We start from the raw sequence: 23,471 nt of genomic DNA, 5'->3' as shown, positions 1-23,471 counted from the left end.
AGAGATTACGTTTAGATGATCACCTGTCGTGCAGTTATTAATACTACTATATGCACGATTCACGGACATATGATTGTTTTGTCGTAGTTTGTGATTAGACGGTTTTAAATTTTTATATCCCAAAAACTGTTTGAAATAAAAATTTGCGCGCAAATAACTATTTTACTTAATTTTTTTACAACTTGCTATTATATTTTAATTCGCGAATTTTTAGACATTCTTTGTAAGATTATACAGAGCAATATAAAATTATTATCATTATTATTGATAATAATAAGTTAATCAATAATTTTTTACGTGATAAATGTTAAATCGTGTTATATATAAAACGTTTCGTTTAAGTCTCAAATATATGAGTTATAATTGCCGCGTAATTAATAAACAAACTACGGTTTTTAGTAAAGCGAGCATATATTTACTAAAGTCATTTTTATATTTATTATATAAGATAAATTTAGTCATTTTACCGTTATATGCGGTAATAAAATTTTTTTTAATTACTTGTACATTTAAATAAAAATTTATTGTACATACAAAGGTTTCCTCATAATTTTTTAATTATTATTAATTTAATTAACTCTTCTGAGCCATGACACTAAATTAATGTACGATTAAGATACTTAAAGAGATTGAGACCATTAGTAAATTAATTAGACTCATTAATTTTAATTATGACTTTTCTAGAGTCATTCTCTCACACGGTTCAGAATTAACTCCCAGGAAATTTTAATTAGATAATTTGTATAATAATCTACTATGAATTTGTTATCAAATCTTATATAATATTATAAAATCTTAGAGATTATAATTTAATTTTAAACAACGAACTATGCCAAGATGAGTAACTTAATAAAATAAATATTGAGTTCTTTGAATTATTAAAATTATAAAAGATATTAATCCATTGTATTTACCTTTTATTTTTATTAAATTTCCACGGAAACTTGGTTGTATTAATTGGAAACTTACGAAAATATTTAGACAGCAAGACAGAAGTCATTTTCCGTGTGAACCTTAGTATCCGAAATATCGACACTGCGGATAAATCTTCCGAGAGTCAATTTTTACGAAGGGCCACCTCAATTCTATATCTCGGATCGTACGGATCCGGGATTTTTCACAGCGAGCACACGTTCACGGTATCGCGAACTCGTTACGGCGAGATCGAACACTTTATTCGCACTTTGTTACTTAAGACCGCCGGGTTTGCAGTGGCGATGTGCGTTTTTGCTGGCGGATTTCGGATGATGCGACATGTCGGCCCCGAATGCGAGTAAGTCCGCCGTCCGTCTTCGGGGATACGCGAGGTCCCGGTTTGGAGATCGGTGGTGGAAGGAGAGCGGAGGTTCTCGCGCGAGGAGACCGAACGACACCTTGCGAGATCATCAAGCACGTGGGACAAAGGGGGAGCGTGGCGGAGAATGCAGAGACGAGAGGAGAGGAGGCTTCGGAGAAAGAGCGTAAGAAAGAGCGAGACAAAAAGATCCTCGTCGAGAGCGGGATATCAAAAGACGGAGAAGAAACGCCAAGCGCGGATCTGTGAATGAGCGCGCGTGCGAGAGAGAAAGCGACAGGAAGAGTGAAAGAGCGTGTAGAAAGGTATTATGGATACGTTAAGCGGCGGCTGAACAGGAGCCATCTGTTCTACCTGCGATATCCGTGGAGTCGCAGAGTACCGGAAGGGGGAATCTTCTCGCATCAGCCATCAGAAGTCAAAGGAAGCGGAAGAGAAGCGAAAAGCTGCCCGCTATCCGGCAAATGATTCTAAGCACGAGTCGGCACAAAGCATGCAGCTGCTCGAGTCGAGAGACGATGACTCTGTACATCTTTTTACGCGCGAAACATCACCGTTGACGTTACGAAAATTGCTTATTCGCGTGTGCACGGAGAATCTTTTGATAACATTGTTAATCCGTCCGCTAAAGAGCCCGGAGCAACATGTTTCAAAACCGTGCACCCGGCCTTCTCGCGAGGAAGGAAGAGGGACAGTCGCGAGAGCAGCCGTTCGGGGAAAAGATATGATCCACTTCGGGGGAGGGGGAGGGGAGAGGCAGGGAAGAGGAAGAAGCAGGAAAAAAAAGAGGAGGCGCGAGAGGAACGGGGAGGGCTACCGCTACTGAGCCGGCGACCTACTGTCCTGCATACCGCTACTTCTGCGGCGCAACCTGCTGCGAGAGGAGAGTCAGACGCCGGCGGCTCACACACACACACACACGCACGCACTCGGCGGAAGAAGAAAAAAAAAGAACGATAAACTTCCTCTTAACATGTGCTAGACAAGCCGGCGATTATTCAGCCGCGGATTTCCTACGCTCGATAGAGAGTTTTAGCGGAGAAAGGCCGATCGATTCGCTTCGTGCCGCACGATCCGCGGAACTTTTCCCGCTAAATCACGTGTGTCGGCATGCCGCGGGCCGCCGGATGCTTTCTAAGGACGTTCCTCTCCGTCACGGCGGGCGCGTCGATTAACGCGCGGCTGTGTTGAGTTTCGACGCGAACTTCCTGCGGGGCATTATCCTCCGGACAATACAAAAACCGGCTAACAAGCGGTTTTCTCTCTCTCCCGCGTCGATTAACCTCAGCCGCAATTCAAGCCCCGCCATTCAGCTTTTCTCGATTTCCTCCGCTTTTCGCGCGCGGCACGTGAAATCGCGGGTCGGCCGAAAGAAGTTGGTCGGAGTTAATCGGTGAAACTGGTTCGGTAAGATGACGAGGCCTCCCCCTGTCATCCTTCGGAAAATGAAGCAAATATTCAGAAAAGGGTCGATCGCACTCGCTGTGCATGCATTCGCCGCTTTTACGTACTAGAAGTTTACATTCTCCCGTAAAACGCTACTGTCAATTTGTTTTTATTTATTTACTAACATTACGTGCTCGCTTCGTAGAAAAGTTTTCACGTGCTCGCTAAATAATGAAAATGCATCCATTGAAATGCGTATAAATGAGCGTTCTATAAACGACGGACCTTCTCGACGAGAATGCACCGAATGCGCACTCTCTCCTTCGCATAATCGAACGTTGTAACATTGTAATCACCACGCACATGTACGAATTTACGAAACAATAAACACCTCGGATTATGCGATAAATCGCAGAGAATGGTATGAATTCAGTATTATCGAGCATACTGTGCCGCTATTTCGCTCGCATTGTTTGATTTTCGGATAAAGAGGAAATGTGTCGTGCAGCATACGCCTATGTAACCTACAACTTGCATTTAAATACGGTATCATTTGTACATTTATACCCCCTTTTTTTAATGCCGAATCACCGCGCGGCGCGCGTTGTTATATATTTGCATCGCAAATATTTTATTAAAAAAAAAGCACTTGTAAAAAAGTCCTATAAATCATCGCGGTTTGAAACATCAATTTGGAAAATGTATTCAGCCGCCAGACTCACGGCAAAAAACAGTTCGCAATCCCATAAATTGTTGCGGTACATCAGTTTGAAAAATATCAATTTTGGAGATTTTATTCGTCAAGCTTCCGCATTCCGCCGGAACCACCAGAAAACAGCCCGCCATCGTGAGAATTAATCACGATATGCGATATCGAAAACGCTTTATTTCCTTCCTCCTCCCTCGCCAAAACAATTTTTTTTAACACCAGCGATTGTTTTGATGTAAAAAGATACATCAATTACGGGCCGAATCCCGCAAATAGAGTTCATCTGACAATTAGGTTTCTAGGAGCGGATCAATTTCGCGTATTCAATTTGTTAAAATCATTCAGGATATGTTACACGCATTGCTATTCTGCGAACCAGCACATTTGAAACTCGCTGCATATCTGTTTCAGCTTCTCACGTTGCAACTTTTTTAATCTAAATTCTAATTTTGACAGCTGGTTTCATTTTCCAGAGTTGTACTTATTTGCGTGTTTATTTCTATGCTGTAACACGAAACTTTAATTCTCCATGGAAAATATCATCACATTATTACATTAATATTTTATTAACTAAAACAAAAACGACGATGATATTACTATTTATGATTACGGTATTATTTATACAATAAATATCAAGTGAAAAGCTGAATATATCTTTTAAATACCTGTTTCATATTTTGTTATTTCATATTTAAATTTAAAATTGTTTTTTTTTTTTTAATAAAAAAGAGAAAATAATTTTTTAAATATTATATTTACTTTATTATCACGACAATTGATCTTTTTCTAAACATAAGTATAGCATTCTTGTCTTACCGTTAAGCGTTTAAATTGTATCTTTTGTGGAATTCTTTAGTTGAATAAAGATTATCACACAGCGCTTTTGTTCCCGCGTAATTTCTGAGAGTCATTCTATGAGAATCCGGATATGTAATCGAGACAACGGTAATACTCATACTATATACTATCACAAACGTGCGCGGATTAAATTACATAATTGTGTATAATATTAACCGCAGATACGTTTACATTCCTTCACACAAACGTGCGAATTATGATACTTTATATTTTATCCGATCTTTCTGCCTTAATTAATTTTGTATGCCGCATAGTGAATTAAAAATGTTCGAAATCGAATTCTTATGGGATACTTGTTACGCATGCAGGTAAATGAGAAACCGATAGAAATTCTAATTTTTTAAAATTCCACAAGTATAATTTGATGTATATATAAAGTATAAAAATATAAATATAGATTAAGTTTTGCTCTGTGATGAATCGCAAGTAACTGCGTTCAAGAGGAAAAGTCTATAACAATAAATTACATTTTATATAATAAGTCATCAATTTCTGGGCGACATTTTTTTAAAATCGTACGCGTTTCTTAAATTATTATGATGATATTATTGGCTGATATCATCTACGGATTGATAGTAAGGATACCAATTAATAATATTAATAATAAAATTTTACAAGATATTCTGCACAGAACTTTCACTGATTTCACAGTATATAGTTTCGATAAGTATGTATCATTACACACATCTTACAAACTTTAATACTAACAGCTCATTTAATTACGGATTATTTAAATAATACAAATTACTCTCGCGTTTTGCATTTAAGTAGCTGTTAATATGATGAATTATATTTGGCATTAATTTTAAAAATAAATGAACAGAACGAAATTTAACATAATTTGCACTTTCTAGTTTTTGAAACCAATTCAGTTTAAGGGTATTTTCAGCTATTGTATCAAGATATTTACAAGCGACAGATTGTCGTGTATTATTTATTAATATTAATTTGACGTGACTCTAATCATATTTGTGAAATTAAATCTAGTTATATCAACAAGAGTGTAAAATTATAGGGATATAGTCTTCCCGTTTTACAATTTTTCACTAAATCTGCTGAAATCATAAAATTATGTTTTAGAAAGATTATTTTACGATACGCGTATTGTATTTTTATGATCAAGATTTTATGATCGTTTATTTTTATGATCGAGATTATTGCAATTATTAAAGCGTATCGGGATTTGATTACTTGGAAAACGATATTCTGTGTCTATTCTACTGCGAAGGTGCGATTAATAGATTTTTTGCAATGGAGTTTTAATCTATGTTATTTCACGACAATTTAAACGAAACTTTTTATTCGCTGCCACGAAAAGCTTAATGCGATTTTCCCACTGAAATAAAAATCTCGCGCCGATGTACGCTTCGATAAGATACTTTCACATGTGTGTGTGTATGCGTGTACTAGACTAGGTCTCTGTTCACACGATTCTTCTCAGTCGACGATAATCGATGGGATAGATTGTAACGCAATTAACCGCATCGTGACAAGCTGGAATTAGTAGCGCGATGTTTTTAGTCAGAGTTTTCTTCGTATAAAGTACAGTGAGATTTCTCATGACCCAACTTTCGCGGCCACCTAATATCAATACATTTTTTTATTCTGTAATTGATTTTTATTGATTGTTTGTTTATCGTACAAATATTAATTCATTGATAAGCTGTGCGCAGTTTACAATTCTCAGATATATTTTAAATATTTTTGTGCATTTATAATGTTTCGTGTTTCTGCATCGTGCAAAATGCTCGGAAGGTAATGTGTTATTCGTAATTTAAATTGCAGAACATATTATGGAAATGGTAGTCGAGTATATTGCAGCTATAAAATTGTTAATTAAAAATTATTCCATAATACATAACGTCCAAAGAAATAGAATTGCACGTTATTTAAACGTAATTTCATCGTAAATTATTGTCTAAAATTGAAATTAAGTTTTAGTTTGCTGTATGAGACATGATATAATATAAAATATATTATTGTGATCGTCATAATTGTTGTATAATAAGGCTGTGGATGAACCGGCGTTTATTACAGAGAAGCGATATTACTGACAATAACCTAATTTTGCCTACTCTGAAAGTTTAATTGTTACAAGTCGCTGCACTCACGAATGTAATTAATAAGCTTCTGTGCTCGGATGCATCCCTGTCATCCCTTGGGATTTTCTGGTACAAAGGGTGAAATGGTTTGTAATAACTGTGAAATTAAATTTACGGACTCTGAAAATAGAACAGTCGGTTCCTTATCTTCCCATTCGCGTAAACTACGGATTTGCGTTCGCTATTGTTATAGAATTTGTTGTTTTATTAAAATAACAAATTCTATAAACAATTTAATGTTTATAGAATTTGTTACTTTAATAAAACGACAAATGTAATTTTCCAACTTTTTATTCAATGCTGTTTACATTTACCTTACATCGAGGTTAAAGTTTACGAGTACTTTTATAAATTTCAAAAGAACTGAAACTTTTGTTATTTAAGAATGTCTTATATTATCACAAAGAAAGTTTTAGATTGCTTTAGATTTTTTAAATAAATTTTTTTGCTTATATGTATGTATTTTTCGAAATCTTTTACAGAGTTTTATTCCGTTTAGCGAACCGCGTTTTAATTTACTATTACAATATTATTAAAGTGTTTAATAACCATGTCACGTGCAGAAATTATATTTACGATATACGAATAGAATTCAAAGGGCACAAGTGGAATTAAATCATTCTCTGAAAATTATTACGCGCTGTATGGACTTAATACGACAAATAACCGATACAATTGTCGCAAAGGGAACAATTTTTGTCGACCTCAATCCAAGAACATTGTCGCCGTTGCACGTGTAAGTGATTTAACGTGGACGTACTTGCTTGGTCCAATTAAGGCATTTATCGAACAAATATATGTCACGGGTCATCGATATAAAACCAGGACGATGAGCGAAACAGTAGATCGACAAGCTCTCCTGAGAAAAATTATAACATACGACGACGATATCCTGCTCTTTTTCTAATGACACGTGTCAATTTTTATCTTGTAGAGCCATTCGAAAATGAAACGTCGATTTTGATAATCGAGTATACCAAGTGACGAAGATAATCTTTACGGTTGCTCGAGGGCGACTTCCTTTATCACTCTGTATTCATCTAACACCTTTCCGACACCTTTGTCTCAAACTGTTCTTGAACTTGTTTCTGTTTCATAGACTCAAAGTACTCCCAGTTGGTACTTTGTTACTGCTCGCGCCTTTGTAATAAAGCACTCATACAAATTACAATTTCGTGCTTTGCACGTAGATGAAGACGAATCACTGACCTAGAAAGAATGTCACATCTTGCGACAACGAAACAAATTATAAAATAAATTTGTGTTTGTAGGCCTTTGAAAAATTGTGATTTTTATTTTTTAAGTAGAAAGAAGTAAAGTTTAGCAGTATACGAATACTTGCAAAAATACCTCATATCTTTTATTATTTATTTATATTAGCTAGATGTTTTAATACGCGCATGTACATGCAAACATGTTTCTTAATTTTAATTTTTTTAAATTCTGTTTATGGATATATAATATATAAACTAAGTGAGCGTGATTAATATAAAATCTTTATGTCAATCACTCAGAAAAATAAAATTTTATTTTACTTAGTGTGAGGCCTAATTGGGTTCAGGTACTTTATTTGGTATGGACTAACTTAGCATATTTTACATCTAGAGGAGCGAGTAAAAGTTTTGAAAATCGTGGAGGAACACTTTCAAGCGTTTCCGACGCGTGTAATAGTAGTTAGAACTGCCATATGTCGCACATGTCAGCCGTGATGTTAGTAACGCTAAGAGGAAATCATTTTCGCGCTCGCATGCATTCCGCTCAGAGCGATCACGTTCATCGTCTTATTAATTTGACGTTATGAAGAGAGAGAGAGAGAGAGAGAGAGAGAGAGAGAGAGAGAGAGAGAGAGAGAAGGGGGATTCCGTTATCGTCTCTTCGTCGAACACACGTTAGGTTCACGCAAAATGATCGGCACGCAAGTTACAGCTGCTTTTCACGCGGGATTACCACGCGTCTGCGTGGCGTACGTCTGCTCCGTAATTTACGCGGAATGCGTATGCATATGAAGAGGAACACATTGCATATCCGATCCGACGGAATCGTTTTCGATACCCGTTATACGACGCATAATACTCGCGTCGGCATTATTCTTCTATTTGTCGTTCGTTTCGCAAATTCTGTTTGCTAAGAAGATGTGCTAATTGGATTAAATGTTCGTACTATTTCAGTGTTAGAAGCAGCGAAAATCTGATAAGTTGTCATGCAAATATATATAAAAAAAATTCTATTTGTTATATTTTTTATATTACTGAGAAATTATTTAAGAAAAGTTGCGATAATTATACTTTTACTATTTTAGATTTCTAAATTTCAGGGGCGCTATTTTTAATATTTTAAAATCGAAATCTTTGCATCTATGTTTTAATATTAAGATTATTTCTTGAGGAAAATTCTTTATTAAAATCATTTATATATATACATATTATTAATATTATTAATAATTTTTGTAATTATTAATATAAATATAATTTTAAAACATGTAATTTTAAGAATTATTTTAAATATAATTTTGTTAGTCTTTCTGTTAGATCATAATTTTAAACATGTATTATGTATATACGTATAATATTGTAATTATTAATAATATTGACGTATATATTAAATTTATTAAAAAATTATCAAAACAATTTAAGGTTTATTGTAAATTTAGGAATTGAAAAGAAATAATTCTTAAAATCGTATGTTCTAAAATTGAGGCTTAGAAGTTGAAGCGGCTATCAAATTGATAGAATTTATATAAATAGCCACATATTCTATCTACTATAATACTAAGAAAATATATCATTATATCGCATATAACTATACATTGAAATTTGATTCTTATATAGATATCTAATCGAACGAGATGTCGAGACCGAAATAAAATAATTCAAATCGAAGCAAACGGATAAGGAAAACGAATGAAGCGTTTGCAAGAAAAGTGGTCGATAAAAATTTATTGAATACACGCGAGTATTTTGTTGGAAGATATACACGTTCTACGTGTGATTGATAAATAGAAAAGAGAAAAGAGGGTGAAAAAGGCTCATCAAAGTATCGACTGATACTATACAACGTAATGCAGCAACCATTTGAGAAAATCCCGCTTATCTATAGTTACAGTCCGGTTGTTTTGATATTTTAGAAGACGCATTTTTTCCCTTTTTTTCCCTTCTTTTTTCTTTCTCGCTACTATTTTTATTGAAATATCCCGGTTTGATTGTATATCTTCTGACATTTCTGAGTCATTGTGAAACTTGATCGAGATTGCCTTACTCTTGGCATGTCGCATTATTATCTTTCGGTCCAACCAATCGAGCAGCGAAGCGGCGCGCGACTTTCTCCACGAAATTTTTAAACGCGTCCGTAGCGGCACAGATTCGACCGATTCATTTGCTAAAAGTTTGCTGGAGTGAATCTTCCATCTGCCGGAAATTGCTAAGATTCGCATGCGGCAGGTATGCGAAAATGAGCGCGATGAAGTCGGTGCTCTCGAAAGATGCCAATCGATTTGCTTCAGCGACGTTACAACATCTGTTAGCAAAGCTATTAACTTTTTGAGTATATCTTTAAAAAGACGAAAACACATAACAATATATGTATTCATAATTATGAAACAATATATAAAAGAATAAGCAAATAAAACATTGCATCACGATATTATTAATAAGTAATATCTAATCAAGCATTTTTCTTGATTAACTGGCGTTAATTTTATAACGATACTACTAACATTATCTTCTATTATATCTCAATGTATACTGGAATTAATGTTGTAATGATTATTACAACATTATTATTTTTTTGATAAAAATTTCTATATTGTTGAGATATATAAATTTTCATACGCCAGAAAAAGACAACAGAAGTATAATTCCCCATACTCTTTTATGATTCTTTTTTGTTTATGCTTCTCCACTAATATGTAAAAATCAGATTTTATTTTAAATACACTTTGCAAATGTATGTTTTAACATATAACCATATATAGTACGTACATTTGTATATCACATTTTCGCCATAATCATTCCAAGCTCTAAATATACGACAATTAACATTGCATCTCAACAATGGTTTATACGTCATGTCAGTTTACTGATATGTTAATTTGTGAATTAACGTTTAATTAATATAACACGAATGTAATCCCGTTAGATCGCTTGTGATCGCGTATAACAGCGTAACGCATCGAGCCGTATCTCGATGAAGCAAACCCGATACTCGTGGCTTGAACGAGAACGCTCGATAAACGAGACCGTGTGTATTTCGCCGGCATTAAATCCGCAGGGTAACAAGCGCAATCTCTTGCACTCGCTCTGGTTAACCCGAATTTGATTAACACGGGGGAATGCAAATTGCAGCGTACAAGTGATCAACACGAGTGCTTATAATTTACTGCGAAACAAGTGGGAATCCACGCGCGGAAGGATAGCAAAAAAGAAGTGACACAGTTATTACAGATATGTGACGCACACATACACGCACACACGTATCGCCGATCTCTCGCTTTCTCTCAATTATAGGTTCTCCGATGAATCTGGAGCCAAGTTTTTTTTTTCTGTTTTAATCTGACGAGAGACATCGTTTTTTTTCCCCAAACCTGATATGAAAATCTGGCGTTTTATATTTGCCCCAGAAAAATTATATATTTTCTGCAGTTGAATATGAAATGTACCATTTCGACCGTATCTATTGTTTTTAACTTCGTCTACAAATATTATGATACGTATATCCTGTATTTTTAATATAACGCCAACATGTATTTATTTTACTGGATTCGATTCAGCTAGCATGTAAATTGTTCCTGTAACAGACAAGCATTGCGCACAGTGTTGATCGAATTTATTTAGATATTTTTGGAATAGTTCATTTGTTTGTATTGTTTTTACACATACTTATATCTACATTTTATATTTCTGCATGCAAAAGTTGCAAGTAACTATTGAATATATTTACGCTTGCATTATTAATGACTTATTATTGCAAATGTACGTGTGAGGCAGTTGACTCTCACGTGATAATAATTTTACTGTTTATATATATATATATATATATATAAGTGTTTTAAAAAATTTATATTTAAAATATTTAAATACTTTAATATTTAAAATGTTAAAAAGAGACTATTCTGAGTGTATCTCACTTGGAGTGTATTATTACTTTGTAGTAACACTACCAAGAATAAACTAAACAATTTTATACGTATATATATACATTTTATTTTTTATATACGTCTATATAATGTAAAATATATATCATTATTAAAAATAAAAATAAAATTTTTTTCCGATAAAACATTTCTTAATACTGTAAAATTCAATCAGTATAAAACTTTATTTACACGCGTCTTTCTGAAAGACACTTTGCAGTTTTTAATACATATGACCGTAGTGACGTAATAAGGACAGAGATACAGGAAATAAGACTAGCAACTGCCCGAGCAAGCTTTCCAAAAAACTTGTAGATACGGTCGTAAATGCATTATGCAGTGCACTGGAAATGCTCGAAAAAGCTCACCGGTGAAAATGAAGAGCGACGCGAGCTAGACATTAATTCCGTCGTTATGCATTCGGCGCGCCCAACGGACTTTTGAATATTTACGCTCTGGCATACACATTTAACCGCGAATGGACGGCGACGTGGGTGGCAAACGCGTAAATCACGAGCGAAGTCTCGCAGAAAAGCCGAAATTGTGGAGTACGTACTTTTTACCGAACGTCCGAACGCGATCTTTGAACCGGAAATTTTCGGGAAAGAATGATATACCGGTGATAGCGATTCGAAGTTTTGTCAAATGGTTCCATTTCTGTTTGCGAGCTATTTTGAGAGTCAGAATAGACAGTGTTTCGTAGTCTTGACCTGCGGGGCGTTTACATGCTATTTCAGATATATTTCGTGATCCTCAGACTCACAATTAAGAATTTATTAGATTCATTTAAAGAAGACAATAGATAACTAAGATTTTTACGTTACCAAAAATGTTTGTTCTTAGTGTGAGGTTTTAATTAGCTATTTTTAATTGACAATATAACAAAGTTAATATGTATATTATTGTGTATATTTGAGCAATTTAATGCATTTTATAAAATAATTACTTGTATCATTTAACATTGTAAAAAAATAGCTCAATATTTTGCATCTGCTCTTTTTTATATAAAAGCTGTGCAAATATTTGTATTTTAAAGCCGGCTTATATATAGAAAATAGGAAATGAGAGGTTGGCAAACGCAGGCAGATTTTTCATCATCCATCATTACGTTTGGCACACAGGGTGGGTTTGATTCGTTGCCACGTACAATGCTAAGACACATCGATTTCTCAATTCTCCGCGCACGCGGGACAGCTACGGAATTTGCTTTTAAAGTAAAGCAAGGGTGAATATTTTTAAAAACCGCGACCATAAGTTAAGCACGCTGTACAGAGAGAAACGCACAGATAATATTGATTTTTTAGTTATGTATAGATACTGGTTGCAGTAAATGCTGCCGGGGTCTTTGTTACCGTTAAAGACGCGGCCCCGCCTATGTACATATAAATATTTTTCAAAGCAAGCCGTAAGTTAGCGCACCAGGACGGTGTACTTTACTTTCATCATCCCTTTTACGTCGCTGATAATCCGAACAGACATGACGAACAATATATCCGTCCTCCGCGATTGATAGCGTCTATTTCCCAGTTATCCGAATCGTTTCATCCTCGTATATTTGACATGTTACAACTGATATTTTTCCGCTTTTTTCCCCTCTTTTTTTTTCGATTCTTTATACAAACCATAAATTTTATATCCCGCAACATCTTTCAGAGTTAAGTATTGTTAGCGAAACTTAAAAGAGTTTTAAAGTCTTTAAAGTTTCTAGAACTTACGTATTAAAGATTAATGAAGTATGTACGTGATGTTTTATACTTTGCAGTATTAGTCAAAAAAATAAGAAAAAGATAGCGCCCGTAGAAGATGAGTCTTGATTTTGTAAATTTGTACGTGTAAGATAACGTCAAATCTCCCGATTTATGCAGTAGCATGTAGAACGCTCTGTGTGCTCTGTCTTGAGTGTTGAGTCTTAATTAATTAAGTAAACATATAGCTACAGACGCGAATTGATTGGTTTACTGACGGTGCGCACAATACCATAGATGAAAGGTCCAATTGTGATTAGGCAAGGATATTGACAACTCAGAAACTGTATATTCTACACACGTGAAACATGTGTATGAATTATTTGAAAGTTTAAACATTTATGACTTTATCGTTTTTTTTTGGTCATTGTTCCCAGTCTTCCAAACTTTAAGGGCCATCGAATGTTCCGTTGAACATCTAATTTATTAATGAAATCATTTAAACTTACCTTCTCGAACTATTAAAGTTAGTGATTGCATCGGTTAATGTAAATCGAAAAGTTTGAATGCCTCTGACACTATGAAATAGAACATTTATTTTTATACTCTGGCTGTTTAAAAACATTGTTTATATATAGTAAATTAAATAAAAAAAATTTTTTAGTTTATATATATATATATATATATTTGCACAAATTTTTTAAAGATTTATTTTAGAGATTAGTACCATTTTTGAGAGAGAGAGAGAGAGAGAGAGAGAGAGAGAGAGAGAGAGAGAGAGAGAGAGAGAGAGTAGTTATCCTCTATTTTAAAAATAAATAAAGATAAAAAATATTTGCAAAGATATAAATATATAAATGAGATGTGAATACGTTCGCGAAATGACATAATCATAATATTTTCGCTTAAATGTAAATTGCGCAGTACACTGCGCTGAAATATTCAGTGATAACAATACGCAACACATTTGTAACAACGTGCTGCCGTACAATATGTCTATTATACGAGTCCAGTCGGTGCACTTGCTTGGTCACGTATATTTCTTGGCCATGTATGCACGGTTTGCATAAATACGAGCTATTTCCACTATATTCTTGGTTCCAGATATACATGTTATTTCCGCCGTTTGGATTCTCTCTCTCTCTCTCTCTCTCTCTCTCTCTCTCTCTCTCTCTCTCTCTCTCTCTCTCTCTCTTTTAGGAACGAGATTTTAAAAAGTTTTAAAAGCGCTCTAATCAAGTCTAGGAATTAAGTATCTCAGTGATGAATAATCGGAAAAGTCGCGAATATTCTATCATTTATTCCGAGAAATGTTATCACATTGAATTAAAGAGATGGGAGGGATAAATTTCAATGATAATACACAGCGGACGTATTCTTGGCAATGAGATTTTTTCCTCCCCCTAATGCATTAATCACTGGGAACGGGAGTATTACTTGTTGTCTCTCGGTAATGCTTCTACCGCGTAAAAGTATGGTGAACTATCGCTCTTCTTAAAAGCAATTTATGCATATTATCTAATTTTCAACGTCTCATAATTTCAAGGATAATAATTTCAAGCGAAATTAATGTTATCTCCGAAAGTCTTGAAACTCCACATCTATCACTTTTGAATTTTATAAGCAAAGTTTGTTTCCAGCTAACATACGGTAATTTAATATTTAATAATTCGTTCGTTCCTCAAGAAAAAGAAATTATCAATTCGCGAATTCATCTTTTATTGAATTGAAATAGACTGGATATTCGGTAACATCGCGAGTGAATTTCAAACATCGGTATATTTGCGAATTGTTATATCTCTAAGCAAAGATTCAATGACGTTTTTGTATCAAACGTCATGCCGGCGAAGCGTGTTTCATGTAGCATGGACATGTTTAATCTTCTGGAGTAATAGCAGGATTATATTCCTGACGTATCGTAACGTCAAACAAAATGCGTAGTAACGGAATTTTTATTATTCGTTACACAGAAATACGCGAAAACAGTGTTACTATTCGCACGATTCGTGATTGACGATTCCCACCGCCGCGTTTACTTTTCATTTTCAACCCCTTACGATTTCTACACACATACACCCACACACACACTCTCTCTCTCTCTCTCTCTCTCTCTCTCTCTCTCTCTCTCTCTCTCTCTCTCTCCTCCTCCTCCTCTCTCGCTCTCTCCTTCTCGCTCGTGTCCGAGACCTGCAGAAATAGGTTGCGAAGCGAAGCGAGGGGGCACGTTATGTGTCGTGGACGAGGCTTGTGATCGATAGGGTCTAAACCACCCCTACCCAGGCGGCCCCATACTAACGTTATTCCGTCACACCATAACCCACACACCGTGTTTACCAACACTCGCGCGTCGTGTGCATAATGCGACATACATAAATATACAAAGGGCTGGCGGGGGATGGGGGTGGGGTATCGATGTAACCAGCGGCGAGAAAGCGCAACTCGTGTTTACCGACACAAAACGATACACCTGTCGACGTACCTTCGGTACGTGGAGTTGCGATCACTTCTTCGTTTTCCTTGTAAACGCGAGACATGCGGGTCGTGTTTCGCGTACTCCGCGCTGTTTCTCAGCGCAAATGCTTGGATTCTTCTTGCGTTAATTTAAAAACGGAAACACGAGTCAAATTTTTCTTACCTCTTCGTTGAGAGGAATCAACTTTATATACGTAATATGACTCCGGCTTGTTCACCGTGGAAGGAGTACTCGAATAAATCAGCCGGAGATTACATGCTCCTTTGTTGAACCTTCCTTCTGTTTTCTCAAACGAGGAAACATGAGTTACGCTATTGTTCCACGAAATGACTCACCTTACGATGCGGAGAACGCGAAAAATTGGCGAAGAAATTCAAACGGATTGTTATCGAGGACATTTCTCCACATACAACTATCTCTTCATCCTACATCTCGGATGATAAATAAGCGACATATGTGACGACCTTACTCAAATGCAGATAGGAAATGCGAGAGAACGTGTCGCGGAGTTTTGCCGACGTTTCACGTCGACAAATTTCTTCCTTTTGACATCTTAATCCCACGTGGGGCTTCCCTTCTCTCCACGTTTTCGCGACGAGACCACGTTCGAGATGTTAGTCTTTCTGTCGGGAATTTCCACTTGCGACGTTTGGTCGTATCTCGGCGGAACTTAACGTCCTCGGTGTCTTAATTGCTTCTAATCTGTATTTGCCCGACAATTCTGGTAATTCCAACGGAATCCCTTTCGACCCCTTTTGTCGAATGGCGCCGGTGAGTTTATTCCCCTCGAGCCGCATGTTTAACACACGTGTATTACACAACGTGTACATACGCGTGTCACAGTTGTCCCCCGAAGAGAGTACGTAGCTCTCCGCGAAGTTCCCTTCATATACTCAATATTTACCTACCTAGTGCTGATACGATGTAGATAACCCAGTTCGAAGGTAATCACATATAAAGCGAGAGCCAACGAACTGTACGAAGACCGCTTATAACGTCGATCATCTTCTAATGATGCGTAGATCGTGCTCTCGTAAATGCGAGGGAAATCGACATAAATACGAGTGTGGAGACTAGAAACACACGCACACGCACGTGTGTAAGTCTTTCTTATGATTGCTGTCGCTCACGTGGTTTTTTTTTTCTTCAAATTATCTAAAATTGCATCAGTTAATCGCATTACAAACTCTTCCGAAACATAATTAAGAGAATAGTTATTCCTGGTAATTTTATTATACATTTTGCATTAGCTTAATGGAACTTCGTGAAACCGTCGTCAAGTTTTATTTCCCGCTAAGAGAAACGTTTACATTCTTATTATTAATGTTTATTCTCTTGTCGCGACAACACGGACGGGTTTCGCTTACCTCGTGCTTATACTTCGTATCCACGGTTTTTACAAAGCCCCGCGTCCGCGCGCAACACATTTCCAGATTATGTCACGAAGGAGACACCAGCGATATAAATCCTTATTCCGCCGGTAGCCGGGAGATGCGAGGTTCTCGAGTTTTTTTCGTTTTTCCCGGACACCGCTCGCCGCCCGCTGAACCGTCCCCCCGACGACGACCCGGAGAACCGTTCGCATATCAAAGCGAATTGCGAAATTGACTAGCCACGCGTGACATATCCATCGCCGCCGATCGCGACGGTTTTCTCATCTTCGCCGCGGGCGAATTTCGCTCGCTCGTTCCATTCATACCGCGCATATTTCCTGCGTTATCTCCTCTCCTTGGGAGCATGCGTGGATTACGAGGCCCGCACATTCGGGGTTTACCTGTGCCTATACCTGCCCGCCGGCGGACATTACAAGCCCGGCTGTATTGGCAACCTCGTTCCGAATCAAGGCGGCGTGGCGGCGGCGGCGGCGGCGGCGGTTCGGTCGGCGAGCAGAGGGCCAATCGAGAACGCTTGCGGTCGGTGAATGACTGCGTCGAACGGTGCGCTTGTCAAAGCGCACACCCGATATATAAACGTCGGCGCGTTATGCATGTATATAGGCGCGTGCGTGCGTATGTATGCACACGTCCGCACGTTACGTATTCATGTGCGCGCGTGTGTGTGTGTGTGTGTGTGTGCAAACACCGGCGCGCGACGACGCGTGCATGTACACGTGCGCTTAGGGCGATGGTTACGAGGGATGCCTCGCTGTCCGACCGCGTCCGTCCCGCTATAGGCTACAGGCGGGGTGTGACAGATTTCACGGGACGACGAGCTAACGAAAAACTAGTCGGCTGTGAGGTGGCAGAGAGGGCAGAGACTACATCCACCTTTCCCGTAGCCCTCCCGCGACCCCCTCTCTCTCTCTCATTCTCCTCCCTTGACACCCCCTAGGACACCTCTCTCGCTGACAGCCGCGCCCGGTCGCTTTTATCCGACATTCCAACAACCGCCGGCTGCCACGAGCCAGACGCTCGAGGTATCCGGCCGGAGAAATATCGTCCGGCTCTATCACAGGCCTGCAACTGTTGCCTTGGTCGTGGTCGAGATCTTCGGAGTGAGTTATTATCGGACCGCACAGTGCGAGCACGGCGCTTTCATGGGACTCCCCTGCTATCCCCCTCCTGCCTCCCCCCCCCCTTCTTTAATGACGAGCATTGATTTTGACGTGCCGGGGAGACGCGCGACCAACACGATTTCCATCGATATTCCATACAACTGCGATCTCTCTGGCGCGTTTTCCCCGACTCAAGATCGTTGTCTGGGATAAAATCGCGCGCGGATCCAGAAGTGGAAATGGAGATTCCGAGAAACGGCCGGGAGAAAACCGGCGGCATTTGTCATCGCGGCGCATGGATCGTGTAGTCATTCAGACAAATGCGCGTGACACTTGCGATCCGGTTATTTATACGGCGGATAATGAGGATGACAAATCGAACGTGCCAAGTACCCGACGGGAGTTTCTCAACTCTCCACCCTACGGATGGTCCTCGTTAATTCCTCCGTCCCTTTCTCAATTCCCTCTGTCGTCCGCGGGACCTCTCGCTCGTTCTCGCTCTAACGAGGATGCCTCGTGTGCGCCTCGGAAAAAGGCGCCGACACGTTCTCGATACGTCGTAGAGCCGGCCTCTCGCTCGCTCGCAAGTAGTAAAGGCCTTTACGATCCGGCCGGGCCCGGTAATTAGAGAAACGTCCACGCCTCTCGTTCGTTTTTCTCTCGGCGCTCTCCGCGCCGTTTATTTTATTTCGCCGAGCGGATTTGTTACAAGAGTCACGGCTGCTCACTCCGCGACAAGAGTTAAGATCGTTTAAAGTGGCTTTCAGCGGCGCTCGTTCGCGCGCGCGCGGAACCCGCGGACAGCTGTCTCGCTGGCGCTTTCCATGGCGTTATTCAACATTCAATGCGATGACGTGCAATTTCGCAACGGAGAGCTCTATGGGGCAGCGTTCATTTTGCGTACCGGGCTGAATAGGAGAAACCGAGTTAAAATGCTCATACGCCGTCGCTTTATGTTATAACTAATGGAGTTAACGTCGCAATCTCTTACAATTCTTTTAGTTCATGCATGTAGACATGGAAACGTAGATACCGCATATGCGCGCGTGTATGTGTAAACGCGCGTGCGCCAACACGCGCGCTCTTCTTCTTTTTTTTTTTTTCGAGAAAAGCGATTTTTTGCAAATAAAAGCCAGTGTTATAGCGCACGGGAATAGTCCGCGAATACGCTCCCATTCTAAAATAGCGAGCTGCGATTCTTTCACTTCCGAGAGAGATCGGCATTTAATCGCGCTACACAGAGAGCTCCGTAGCATCTAACCGAGCTGCGTTTAGTACAAGCAGGAATTTCGGTATGGTGGTTTGTCGTACAGGTGACAGCCGTTCGATCAACGTTCCGGACTCCCAACACACGTAGAGCCCTTTGTACACGCAATAAGTCGTCTATCGGTTGCCGTAGCAGGTAGGGTGTGTCGTAGCCGGTCTCCTGCGATTCAGATTCCGTGTGTCAATATGTAACCGCGTGAAATGAAGCGCCGCTTGATTTATTAATCGATACGTTATACCCACCCAGAATCCTGCGCCGTGGCAAACACGGTACAGATGATTGAGTCCCCGCAAAGTTTGGGATTTATAATTGAAAGAGGCATATAGCGAATGTGTGCCGTACGTGGAGAAATATATGCGCGCACGCGGGGGGGGGAGGGTATTTATTTCCTTTTATTTGATCATAAATGACGCTAATGTCAACGTTGTTAATATTGAACAGAAACGCCGGGAGGGAAAGATAATTAACAACATTAAATTAAAAAAAAAAAAAAATGCACTTCCTTAGGTTGCTGGAAATCCGCGCGGTTTAAAATCCTTTTTAAAATTTTTTAAAATAATTTAAAATTATTTCAGCGACGTTTGCAATTTCGTTTCTCCGGATTTCATCTCTTTTTCAAAATTGTACAAAACTAACGTTGCTGTAAAATATATATATTTTTTTTTTTCGTAAAATGTTCTCGTAACATGTTTTCGTCTATTCATAAAGCTCGGGCGACCTCGGGCGACGAGAGATCGATTGCTGTTCATCGACACTCGCGCGCGCATCGGGGAACACCTGTGCTCTTTATTTGCCGGCAGGGAAAAGCGTTCGCGGACATAATCTACGATCCAATTCATTTTCTCTTCTCATTCATTTCGGCGACGCGGCCGTTATCAGTCGGCCGGCAGTTCGCGACTTTCGTCGAGCGCATTATCGCCCCTCGCAGCGCTTCGGGAAACTAAAAAAATCGGCGAGGATCATCGTAATTCCACCGGGTGAGATTAGGGTTGCTGCCCGAAGGATCCTGGTGAGAGAGGACGAGAGGAGAGAACTGCATGCCGCCCCGAGCGAGCGCCGAAGTTTGCACGAGTAAGGCCGCTCATGTTCGCGTCTCGTTCTTCTCTTATCGACCATTCTCAAGCCCGTGTCCTCGACTGCATCTGGCATTCCCCTGCTTTTTCCTGCACTTCCTGCGCTTAGCTCGCGGCATAACTTTCGTAATTTCAGCTACGAGTCTGCGTCCCCACCGCGATCTCCTTGTCACAAATAGGGATCCAGTCGTCTAACGCGAGAGTTAGCGGGCAGTTTTGCAAGTTAGCCGCGTTGATTTAAACTTCGAGAACCTAGTTTCCAAGTATAATTTGCGAAAATCGGAGGATTATAAAAATTAATAAGCTGTGAAACATTAAATTTACTAGGAGGAAGTAGGCAAAAAAAAAAGACGTTTCGTTCGTACGTTTGTGATTACTGTTGAATTATAATAGTTTCGCGTTGGGAGAAGCGGTGTATTGACTCCGGGATTATATACATGCTCATTTTCTTGAAGCATATTTTCATAATCGTAACATTTTTATAGCTGTCTGCTACATATCTTCAATTTATATGGACGGATTTTACGATATTCTCAACGTCGTTTTATATTCGAGTAAATTATCAAGATATTTTATAGCTTTGGAGGGATTATACGTTAATAAAATATAACGTCGGCATCTTACAAGCAAAATATCCCCGAGATGCGACCGTAAAGCGGAAGGTACCGATCTACGTGACGAAAGCATTAAGGTTTAATTGGAGAGAGAGCGCGTGGAACGTAAAGTTAATCGTGTTTTGTCGTATTCGAGTCATCGTGCTCGTTGCGCACTTTATAAAATACCACGTGCCTTTTTAATTCCGCGGACGGACGTCTACTCTTAGCCACTGGAAAGCGCATTTTCCTGCGGCGAGTTTCGGTAAAAGTTGCCTTTTATATAACGACGGAGACCGCGGACTACTGCCGGTTATCTTGCGCTCGTATTTTTGTGAATTTTTGAAAAAGTAACCTCAACATAATTAGTTGTAGGATTAAGCAAATGGGGATTGCGTGGCTGTGCTCACTTAGCGCAGCGTACCGTAGAATGCGTAAATATTACATCTAATATTTGCTTACGTAAGCTGCAGTATCATAAAAGGTACTTATTTATTTTAAAAACGAAGTAACACGCATGTCATTAGCAATAACGTAAAATTATCAAAGAGAGTGGCGACGTGCGATTATTAATATAAGGATTACATTGTTTTATATTTGCCCACGCGCTAATTGAAATTATTTATTTATGCATTTTTATTTAACGCAACATTTTAATATTTTCGCTTCTCGCTGGCGATCCAATTTGACGTGGAAGTCCGTCGGGTCGGTGTCGTGATCGTGAGTATCACTGATCGTTAATCCGGGCTTACCACTTTGAAAAACAGCTAGAATCAATTTTTTTCCTCGCCGTCGTATAATACAGTTTACGCGGCGCGTATTAAAAAAGTTTATTCCTCGCACGGCGACACTGAATACGCGTCTGATCCCTCAATGTCCGGTGAAATCATATCATCTGAATATACTGAAATTTTGTCGCTCCGTGAACGTCCTGATTAGCGCTTTGATTAGTGATTCGATTACACGTTGATTGCATCGTCGACGCCGCTGTCATGCGGCAGACTACGAAACGTAGATTAAAAAGGGACATTGTATGTCGACCGCTTTCGTGTTTAACGTCTTTAATGCTCTTAAAGTTCCAATTGCATCGTTATTTGCGTCTTCATCGGCGTACCAAGTGGATGCGATGCTCGGAACGAGGTTCTTTCGTTCTTCCCGTTTCGCTGTACAGAACGTTCGTACGCGGGCCGTAACGGGATATCTCGTTGGACGTTAAGTAAAGGAAGCTCCAGCAATTTAAAAGTTTTTCCGGTAACTAGCGATAGTGCCGCATTACTCGCGACTGAGCTCGTGCTAAAGCTATTGTCACGAAACGCGCCCTTTCCAAAGGGGAAAGTCCGAAAGTCATCCTAACGACATGACCATACGGATCGCGAACATTTTTCTTCCCCCGTTCTGCTACGTTTATCCGGTTACCTCGATTTTTCACGAGGGACGAGAAGTCGAAAGACATCAATCGGGGATGGATAGAAGTTGCGTCGGATCGTAAAAATGGATAGAAACTTCGTGGTGGCGTACACGCGCGACAAAACCTATACGAAATAATTTACGGTTGTTAAAATAACTGAACGTTTCCGTGAAGAATACATAAGACGGAAAAGTAATTAAAGATGGGTTCTTCGTTAAGTAACGTAGAATTGTAATAAGGTTGTTGAAAGTCGAAATTGTATAATTGCGTAATTGTTTTGGCGCTTTTTTGCACTTCGAGAAACGAAATGAAAGTAACTAAATAGGTTGTAATGAGCTTTTCAGCTTGTAAATTAGTTATTAGCTGCAAACAGTAAAGAGGATTTTGAAATAAGCTTTAGAATAAAGGAGAAGCTTAATAATTTTAACGAAAGGTTGTGTAGTCTTACGTGTAATTTACATTATGCGTCTTGTGTTAGAGATTTTTATCCCGAGAACTTCTGATTAATTAATTCTGACCTATATTTTAAATGTCTAACAGACATTTTAATTAAAGTCTCGAGATATTACAAGTGTTATATTATTATTACGTTTATTATATGATTGTACGTTAATATTTCGATATAAAATAATATATTATCTCTATAAAACGAATAAAATAAAATATATCTAGAATTTGTTTGAAAATGCATAATTTTTTCCACAGAAAAATGAAACAGTTTTAATTTTGAATATACATACATATCGTAAATAAAATTACTATGTCAAAAGAAAGAATTGCGCTAAATTAGATTGATTTTACTCAGGCAATCAATATATTTTAGTTTTATTGCCTCGATATTAATACATATATTTTTTTCGATAATATTTTACTTAGAGATAGTTTTATTTTATCTTTTATTCGGCGCGTGTGAAAGAAATTTTGTTGCGAAAAGGCCAAGAAAGGCTGCGTTACGGAAGGGACGTAATGGCGTGAGTAAAATCGGAAGGTCTCCGACCAGA

General features: G+C 38.6%; 1 protein-coding gene across 5 annotated transcripts in view; it reads right to left on the bottom strand.

Annotated features, from left to right (window-relative positions):
* The window catches only part of LOC105839925, a 43,805-nt gene extending 20,762 nt beyond the window's left edge, over window positions 1–23,043 (bottom strand). For 2 of the 5 annotated variants that reach the window (XM_036287128.1, XM_036287145.1), the window contains exon 1: window positions 970–3,999. The gene's annotated coding sequence lies outside the window, so the exon portion shown is untranslated. Of the gene's footprint in view, window positions 1–914; window positions 4,000–16,543 lie in introns of those variants that run through there. The other 3 variants (XM_036287136.1, XM_036287120.1, XM_036287123.1) reach the window with 3 other exon arrangements.
* Window positions 23,044–23,471: the final 428 nt, after the last annotated feature.

Source organism: Monomorium pharaonis, chromosome 1 (assembly GCF_013373865.1).
Source record: "Monomorium pharaonis isolate MP-MQ-018 chromosome 1, ASM1337386v2, whole genome shotgun sequence".
Taxonomy (NCBI): Eukaryota; Metazoa; Arthropoda; class Insecta; order Hymenoptera; family Formicidae; genus Monomorium; species Monomorium pharaonis.
Note: the sequence above shows the minus strand (reverse complement) of the source record. Positions and strands in the feature narration are given on the sequence as shown.